The sequence below is a fragment of the Cervus canadensis genome, chromosome 12, assembly GCF_019320065.1.
Source record: "Cervus canadensis isolate Bull #8, Minnesota chromosome 12, ASM1932006v1, whole genome shotgun sequence".
Lineage (NCBI taxonomy): Eukaryota > Metazoa > Chordata > Mammalia > Artiodactyla > Cervidae > Cervus > Cervus canadensis.
The window spans coordinates 2852379-2861723 of record NC_057397.1 but is presented as its reverse complement, the minus strand read 5'-3'; the positions used below and the strand labels follow the sequence as shown (position 1 = coordinate 2861723).

General features: G+C 47.7%; 1 long non-coding RNA gene across 1 annotated transcript; it reads right to left on the bottom strand.

Moving 5' to 3' along the window:
* Positions 1 to 1351: 1351 nt before the first annotated feature.
* Positions 1352 to 4913, bottom strand: LOC122451246. Its single transcript, XR_006272348.1, has 3 exons — positions 4774 to 4913; positions 4127 to 4238; positions 1352 to 1769 (listed from the first exon to the last, which is right to left on the bottom strand). It is a non-coding gene; the product is annotated as an uncharacterized LOC122451246 (long non-coding RNA).
* Positions 4914 to 9345: the final 4432 nt, after the last annotated feature.

Genomic DNA, 9345 nt, shown 5'->3' with positions numbered 1-9345 from the left:
GTGAGTCACCTCTTTGCATCAGGTGGCCAAAGTATTGGAGTTTCAGCTTCAGCATCAGTCCTTCCAATGAACACCCAGGACTGATCTCCTTTAGGATGGACTGGTTGGATTTCCTTGCAGTCCAAGGGACTCCCAAGAGTCTTCTCTAACATGATAGTTCAAAAGCATCGATTCTTTGGTCCTCAGCATTCTTCACAGTTCAACTCTCATATCCATACCTGACCACTGGAGAAACCATAGCCTTGACTAGACAGACCTATGTTGGCAAAGTAATGTCTCTGGTTTTTAATATGCAATCTAGGTTGGTCGTAACTTTCCTTCCAAGGAGTAAGCGTCTTTTAATTTCATGGCTGCAATCACCATCTGCAGTGATTTTGGAGCCCCAAAAAATAAAGTCTGACACTGTTTCCACTGTCTCCCCATCTATTTGCCATGAAGTGATGGGACCAGATGCCATGATCTTAGTTTTCTGAATGTTGAGCTTTAAGCCAACTTTTTCACTCTCCTCTTTCACTTTCATCAACAGGCTTTTTAGTTCCTCTTCACTTTCTGCCATAAGGGTATTGTCATCTGCATATCTGAGGTTATTGATATTTCTCCCAGCAATCTTGATTCCAGCTTGTGCTTCTTCCAGCCCAGCGTTTCTCATGATGTACTCTGCATATAAGTTAAATAAGCAGGGTGACAGTATACAGCCTTGACGTGCTCCTTTTCCTATTTGGAACCAGTCTGTTATTCCATGCCCAGTTCTGACTGTTGCTTCCTGTTCACCGTAAAACCTTTCTCTGTGCTGTGACATGGACCAGGACAGGGAGCAGAGCTTTCCTACTAGGTGCTGCCGCACCTGGGGATGTTCATGTCACCTGGCATGAGCTCTGCCCTCATCTGGCTCACCTGTAGTCAGGAGATCACATAGGACAAATACACATCCTTCTCCATTTGTGCTCTTGAAATAAATTCTGTGTCCTCTTGGGCCCCACTGTTGTGGCTCTAGTGGGTAAGGGAATGAACAGAGAATATTTACTAAGTACATACTGCTTGCCAGAAAAATGTATTTCATATCTTAGCAAACTTTGAGGGTAGGTATTACTATCTCCATTGTAAAAGTGACAAAATTAAGGTTTCACAGGCTAAAATGTCTTCTTCCCCAAGTTTTCTGAGCAGGTAAATCAAAAGAATGAATTACCTGCCTGATTACAATCCCTGGTGGCTCAGACGGTAAAGAATCTGCCTGCGATGCAGGAGACCTGGGTTCAATCCTTGGATCGGGAAGATCCCCTGAAGAAGGGAATGACTACCCACTCCGGTATTTTTGCCTGGAGGATTCCATGGACAGAGGAGCTTGGTGGGCTACAGTCCGTGAGGTCACAAATAATCAGACACAACTGAGAGACTAACACTTTCACTTTCTTTAAGTAACAGACAAGAGACAGAACAAACCACTCCAAACTAAACCTGTCTGAGCCAGATTTCTCTTTGTCCCTGTAACTTAAAGTATTGGACAATTTGGGGGCACAGAGTGGTAAACATTTTTAATTTGGACGCACATAGTCTTGTGGTTAGTTCTTGTGTTGTTCTGATTGCTGCAGCATGGTTCTCCTTAGGCCCCCCCACCTTTCCAGAGAACTCTCTGAGCCGGCAAAGGTTGGAAAGTCAAGGGAGTTCCCAAGTATCTTCTCCTTCCTGGCAGCCCTCTGCCTGCTCTGATGAAGGCTCTGCCAGGAGTTCTGGGCTGTTCCGTTGTCAAGGCCAGGCTGACTCATGGTCACCTGTGACAGAAAGGAAAGCATCATCATTATAAACGTCATCATCATCTGACAAAAGCTGATCCTAGTCCCGTGTCCGTGCTGGGGCCTGGGAGCTCAGGGTGGGGTCTCTACTGGAGCACCCCACTGCGTGGGCTTCACAGTGAGCTGTGCCCTAAGTATTTGTATGATGCAGCTCACTTTAATCTGCCCACCAATATTATGCGGTAAAAGTAATTACTAACCCTGAACTGAAACTCTAGAAGGTAGAGTAACTTATACAAGGTGATTCTTTAGAAAGTACATCTAAATATATAGCCTGAGATTTTGACTAATTCTCTGTGTGGCTTCTCTGATAATAGATTTCTCCATTGAGATTTGAAATAGTTTTCTCCAATTCTGAGTAATAGAAAAAAGAAATCCAAATAACAGAAGTTTAAGCAATATAGAAACTTACTTCTCTCTCATGTCCAAGGTGTCCAGGGGAGTTGTTCAGGGATGGTATGGTGCCCCGTGTTATCAATAACCCAGGTTCCTTCTCTCTTATTTTTCTATGCTACATTTCATTCCTAAGGTCACTTCATGGTCCAGTATGGCTGCTGGAGCTCCAGCCATTGCATTTCATCCAGTTGGCACTAGTGGTAAAGAATCCACTAGTGGAGACATAAGAGATACAGTTTTGATCCCTGGGTTGGGCAGTTCCCCTGGAAGAGGAAATGGAAACCCACTCCAGTATTCTTGCCTGGGAAATCCCATGGATAGAGGAGCCTGGGAGGCTATAATCCATAGGGAAGCAAAGAGTCAGATACGACTGAGCTTGCACACACACACACACACACACACACACACACACATCATTAAGGAGGAAGAGAGTTAATTTGTGCATGCTTTCTTCCTTTAAGCATATTTCTTAGATTTCAACTACTTTTACTTAAAACTTAGTATTGCCCCAAACTTAGTCTATACATGGGAAACTGGGAGATATCAGACTTATTCTGGCTGGTTTTGTGTTAAAATCTGGTGTTCCATCAAGGAGGATGAGAAGTAGAATGGATAGGATTCATTCTTTCTGGAGTGATTTGGGGCTAAAACAAGCAAAACAAACTAGGGCTGGGAATTAATTTATTCACTGTTCATTTACTCACTCTTCAAATAAATGTGTACAAATATATACAGAAGGTTTACTTTCTGCTCATTTGGTTTTCCATCCAGGGAATTCAGGGTGACCGAGACAGACAGGGTCCCTGCATCTGTAGGGTCACAGTCCAGTCGGGCGTCCTAACTCTGACTTTTTATCAGGTTTTATGGCTTTACTAAACCACACCCTTTATCTGATCCTCACCCTATCCTCATTTATAGAATTCTTGAATCCAGCAGCTCATATTAATCTCCCAGTTAGACTATTCTCTGCTGAGATGTCGCTGAGATGTCTCTGAGGTGTGGGGGAAGGTAGGAGCACAGAGAACCTGTTTCCATTGTTTCCTCTCTGGGATAACAGTCACTCACTGCAGGGTTATTCTTTCAGTTGGATGGGTCCTCGGGGGAGCACCCAGCAGGGTCCTCGTGGGGCAGCGACTTTTCTTCTGTTTATACGTCTGTCTGTCACTCTGCTAAGGAAAAGAAGATGCCCTGGAAGGAGGTCCTTTTTGAGCTTGAGAATTCCCAGAGAATGTGGGGTACCAGGGTTTGGAGAGCTGCTGAGGGGGGCTTGGAGGACACCAACCGTCAGTCCCTCCTACCGCCTCCTGATGTTGCCTACTCTGGGCCTTCTCCAGTCACAGGTTAGGAGATCTCTGGGCTCCGGCATCCACTGTGGTAATTCTCTGTAGGCAGCAGTGCGTGGCCCAAGCACATGGATTCTGGAACTGCCCGCCTGGGTTCAAATCCCAGCCCTGCCACTGTGGCCCCCAGTGTATGCTGAAGTCCTAACTTCCAGGGCTTCAGCATGGGATGATATTTGAAGCCAGGGTCTTTAAAGAGGTTGTTGCTGTTTAGTCGCGAAGTCGCATCCAACTCTTTTGTGACCCCATGGACTGTAGCTCGCCAGGCTCCTCTGTCCATAGGATTTCCCAGGCAAGAATACTGGAGTGGTTTTCCACTTCCTTCTCCAGGGGATCTTCCTGGATCAAGGATGAAACCCGGGTCTCCTGCTAGGCAGGCAGATTCTTTACTGCTGAGCTACCGGGGAAGCCCCCTTTAAAGAGATAATTAAGTTAAAATGAAGTCATTACAATGGGTCCCATTTCAATACCACGGGTATTCCTATAAGAAGAGGAGATTAGAAGTGGGAGATACAGAGGGAAAACCACATGAAGAGACAGGAAGAAAACAGCAATCTATAAGCCAAGGAGAGAAGCGTTGAGAAATCAATCTTGCCACACCCTGATCTTGAACTTTCAACTTCCAAGACTACGAAAGTGCATTTCTTCTGTTGAGGCCACCCATTTTCTTCTGTTGAGGCCGCCCAGTCTGTGCTTCTCTGCCATGGCAGCCCTAGAAAATGAATACAAACCGTGGGATGCCTTTTCACATCCATTCTGTGCCCATTTTCCTCATTTATAAAACTGAGATTATAACAGGAGCTCCCTCATAAGAATGTTGTGAGGCTTCAACTAGCAACAGTTACTTAGAACGGGACCTGACACAGAATTATCTGTCTGTAAGTGAACCTATAATTATGATGACGATTTCTCTCCACCTGCCCCACCAGATTTCAAAGACAGAGTTTCCCTCTCCATTTCTCAATGGCTAGTGCTCAGTGGAAGATAAAATGCTCTGCTTAAAAGGGAATATTGCGGACAAATGGGTGAATGAGGAGGAGATGCTGTTTTAAATGCTTCTGGGAAGAAGTCAGAACTGAAGTTGTTGTCAAGGTACCCCTGTACTCTCTAGTATCTAGATGGAAGTGCTGAAAAATAAAGTGAGTGCCCAAGTGTGAAGATGAGGAATTTCTGGAAGGAAGAAGGGGTGGAGAGGCAGTGAGACTCACAGTCACTCCCGCTCAGCAGGTGACCTTTATCAGACATACCTGGATCTGGGCCAGAGGCTTAGCTGCCTCTGGTGAGGCTGACGCCGCCTGCGTGGGGAACGTGGCCTACGAGCAGGACAGGACTGAGCCTGCAAGCAGGGTTGGGTGTCAGAGAACCAGGAGAGACACCCTTCCAGTCGGGCTGCCTGTGAACACAGCGGCAGGCACCTGCCCGGGGGCAGACACGCGGGCTGCTCCGCCCCGAATGCCCCGCCCACATCCATCTTTCTCCTTCTCTTTTGCCTACCAAGTTTTGACTCATCCCACAGACCCTCCCCATTTCTGATCACTGATTTCTCTGCTCTCCTACCTGTAACTCCAAAGCCACTTCTTTCCCTCCTCCAGGGAATCTTCCCAACGCAGGGATCAAACCTAGGTCTCCCACATGGCAGGCAGATTCTTTACCAGCTGAGCCACAAGGGAAGCCCAAAAATACTGGAGTGGGTAGCCTATCCCTTCTCCAGCGGATCTTCCCAACCCAGGAATCGAACTGGGGTTTCCTGCATTGCAGGCGGATTCTTTACCAATGGGGCTATCAAGGAAGCTGAACCTAAGAAAGCAATGGGGAAACCTTGGACCCCTACAGAGAGCAATTCTGGCTCTTAAATACCTGATTCTGCCCAGAGCTGGAGGCTGTAGTTGGCAAAGATTTCCTGGAGATGATGAGGTTTAAATCTAGTTACATCACAGATCAAAGTCAGCCTGCCATCCAGCCGTGTTTGGATCCACCCTGTCAATGTTTATTAAATGTCCTCTGTGTGCCAGCCAGGCTCTGCATGTTGGGGAAACACAGGTGACCGAGAGGGTTTTCTCAAAGAACTAGCACCCCAAAAGAAGAAGACAGCCCTGCGAACGAAAAATAAGGCTTTGTTGTGATGTTACCAACCCAGAACACCCCTTCAGCGGCACCATGAGGGGACATGACAATGGACACCTCACCCTAGAGAGCATCCTGAAAGGTCTGAGAAAGGGGGACCCTTGGGTGTGTCTCAGAGAACAAAGTAACCACAAATACCTACGCAGGCCAGGTAGAGACCATCTGCATGAACAATTCCTCCTTGGAAATTTTCATTGTCCCCTCTGCTTTTTTCTAACTTCTTCCATGCTGGTGGTTGGAAATAATTAAAACTGTCCCTGAAAAGGACAGAGGACTTCACCTGTTTCTGGCAGAGGAGAGAAAGTGGCCTCTTAGGGAATCGTCCAGGTCAGCAGCTCCCAGGAGAACTTCCTGTTGTGATGGAAATACTTGCTGGCTGGGGCAGTAGCCACTGGTCACGTGGGGCTATTATAAGCCCTTGAAAACGTGGCTAATCTTTCATTTCCCTGGAATTAATTCTAAAATAGCCACATGTGGCCACCGGCTATTGCATTAGAAAGCGCAGGGCTGGGCATCAAGGAGGCTGCCTCGTCAGACCTGCGTCCCGCCTGTGGCCTCAGGCACACTCTCTCCAGGAGCACTTCGTCTCCTGCAGGGATGCAGGGCCCCATTGTGGGGGTGGTGTCCACATCCCTGGCCACACACTCGGATGCACAGGAAGCGTCCATTTTCCTTATTTCCTTGAAGTCAAATCAAACACGACTGGCAGCTCCCTTTTTGCCAGCCCTGGGGGACGTCCAGTCTCAGTGATAGTAGACACCCAGTATCTGCATGCCATCATCATGCCAAGGTTAAAGGGTTGGGCTACGGAGCAGATAGGCACTTGGGTAACAGAAGCTTCCTTCAGGGCCGGGCTGCTGCCTGGATACCTGGACCCTCTGGAGAGGGCATGTTGAGGATCTGCCACCCTCCCACCTCCTTAAGACACGGGGTCAAGGGTGTTGGCTACTAACAGAACCCTGGCCCCTGGCCCCACCCAGGCAAAGAGCTCTCCCCGCTCCGCCTTCTAGCTTCTCTACTTCCCTTCTGGTGTTCTTGGCACAGGATTTTACTTGCTTCAGGCTTTACCAAAAAAAAAGCCAGTAGGGGCTGTGTCTTGCTTTAAGCCCAGGAACCCTAATGCTGGGTTGAGAAGGCTCAACACAGTCAGTTTTTTCCCCTAGAAACTTACTGAAAAAATTAAAAAAGAATCCTGCTATTTAATATTGCAGTAAATTATGCACGCCGTGCTCAGTCGCCAAACTGTGTCTGATCCTTTGTGACCCCATGGACTGTAGCCCACCAGGCTCCTCTGCCCATGGGATTTTCCAGGCAAGCATACTGGAGTGGGTTGCCATTCCCTTCTCCAGGGGATCTTCCCCACCCAAGGGTTGAACCTGCATCTCCTGCATTGGCAGGCGAATTCTTTACCGCTGAGCCACCAGGGAAGTCCTGCGATAAATTATACTTCCTTATAAAACTGTAATGCCCCACGTGGAGAAAAAAAGTAAGAGGCCAGGAAAAGACATCCACAGCAAAGGGAACAGTGTGTGCAAGGGGCCAGAGGCCATTAAGCTCCATGGCAACCAGGTTCCAAGTTGGGCAGCCCTAGGTGGCAGTTCCATGAGTATCTGCTATGAGATTATTTCCACCACGTCTCATGACTTAGATGTTGTCATGCCCATTTCAAAGATGAGGACACTGAGGTTCCAAGGGGGTCAGATGATTTGGCCAAGTTATCCCAGGATTTAAACCCAGGTCTCCTGCAGCCAGCCTGGGAACAGATCATGTAAATGAGGAGCAAGGAGGAAGGTGAGACAGCAATTTGCCTTGGGAATGGGGTGTCTCAGAGGTGCGAGGGCCAGCCCTCAGCCAGGAGATGTGTCAGGGGAGACGGCCTAAAATCTGAATCATCCAGTTGACGCCAGAAACCGCTGGCCCAGCGGTGAGCCTGCCTACCTTCCCCAGCTTCTATTAATAATCAGCCAAAGGGAGCTGCCCACGGTTACTCACGTAAAGATTAAACACACCATCACTCCTTCTCAGAGTGCAGCCCCAGCGGGGCAGGCAGGCATGACATCACCAGCCATGCCCTCTCTGCCCTTGGGAAGTGGTGGCGTGGGCTGGGATTGTGGGAAGCCTGGATTCAAAGACGGGCTTCCCTGGTGGCTCAGCTGGTTAAGAATCTGCCTGCAGTGCAGGAGACCGGGGCACAATCCCTGGGGCAGAAGGCTCCTCTAGAGAAGGGAATGGTTATCCACTCCACTACTCTTGCCTGGAGAATTCCATGGACAGAGGAGCCTGGCGGGCACTAGTCTGGGACCCAGGACCGGATGCATTCTCTCTGTTTGTCAGATCCCCTAACTACTGAGAGAAAGTACCAAGCATCTCTCCCTGTCAACATTGTATTAACATAAAAGAGTGGTTATAGGGCCCCTAATGTTAGAAGGCACTTGATGGTTTGGGATAAAGACTGTGGGTTTGGGAGCCCTCCAGACATAGTGGTGAGGGACAAATTTGGGAGCCAGACCTCCTGGGTTTAAATTCTAACTCTATTATGTACTAGCTAGGCCATCCTGAGCAAATTACCTAATTTTTTTTTCTGTCTTAATATTTCCATTTATGAAGTAGACATGACAAAAATGGTACCCTGAGTCTTGGAGATGTGTTGAAGATTGTGATTACTCCATGCAAATGGTTTATCACAATCCCCGGTGCCTGTGTGCTGAATACATATTAGCTGTTATCATTAGCCAGGAATCCGTGGACCAGGATTTTATCTGAGCCTCAACTTCCCCATCTGCAAAATGGAGACATACCCCTTCTTTGAGGTTAGACTGCTAATTTTGTGTGATGATGTATGTGGGACTCTGGTGTAGAATTGACATTTAGTCACTGAAATCCTCTTTCCCTTCTAAGAGCCCTCAGGTTAGATAGTCCGAGTTTCCATTAGGTATGAAGCAGTCTCTCCATCAGCCTGGATGTAAGTGTGCAACAAACAGCAATGGTAACACCACGGAAGAAGGATGAGGTTCTCCAAGAAAATTCCCAGACAGAGGTATAGTATTTTCCAGGTGCTCTTTGGTCCTGGAGAAGCCCTTGAGAGTCCCTTGGATAGCAAGAAGATCAAGCCAATCAATCCTAAAGGAAATCAACTCTGAATATTCATTGGAAGGACTGATGCTAAAGCTCCAATACTTTGGCCACTTGATGCAAAGAGCCGACTCACTGAAAAAGACCCTGATTCTGGGAAAGGCCGAAGACCAAAGGAGAAGGGGATGGCAGAGGATAAGATGGTTCAGTAGCACCACTGACTCAGCGGACATAAATGTGAGTAAACTCTGGGAGATAGCAGAGAACAGAGGAGCCTGGCGTGCTGCAGTCCATGGGGTCGCAAAGTCAGACATGACTTAGCGACTGATCAACAAAGGCGCTGTTTAACAGTGGTGGTCATTTCACAGACTGAGCAGAGCTGATGACAGTGACAGGCCTCCCAGGGACACCAGGTTCTTGGGAATCAGCCGGACTGGTTAGTCTTCCTAGCTGTGGGTCCTTGGACAAGTTACCGTCCCTCTCTGAGCCTCAGTTTCCTTGAGTGTAAAATGGGGATTCTAATACTTGCTTTGCAGTTTGTTGTAAAAACCAGAAACAAAATAATTGGATTTTTCTGTAACATCTTACTGAAAAACCCAAATGAACTTTTTGGCCAGCCCAAT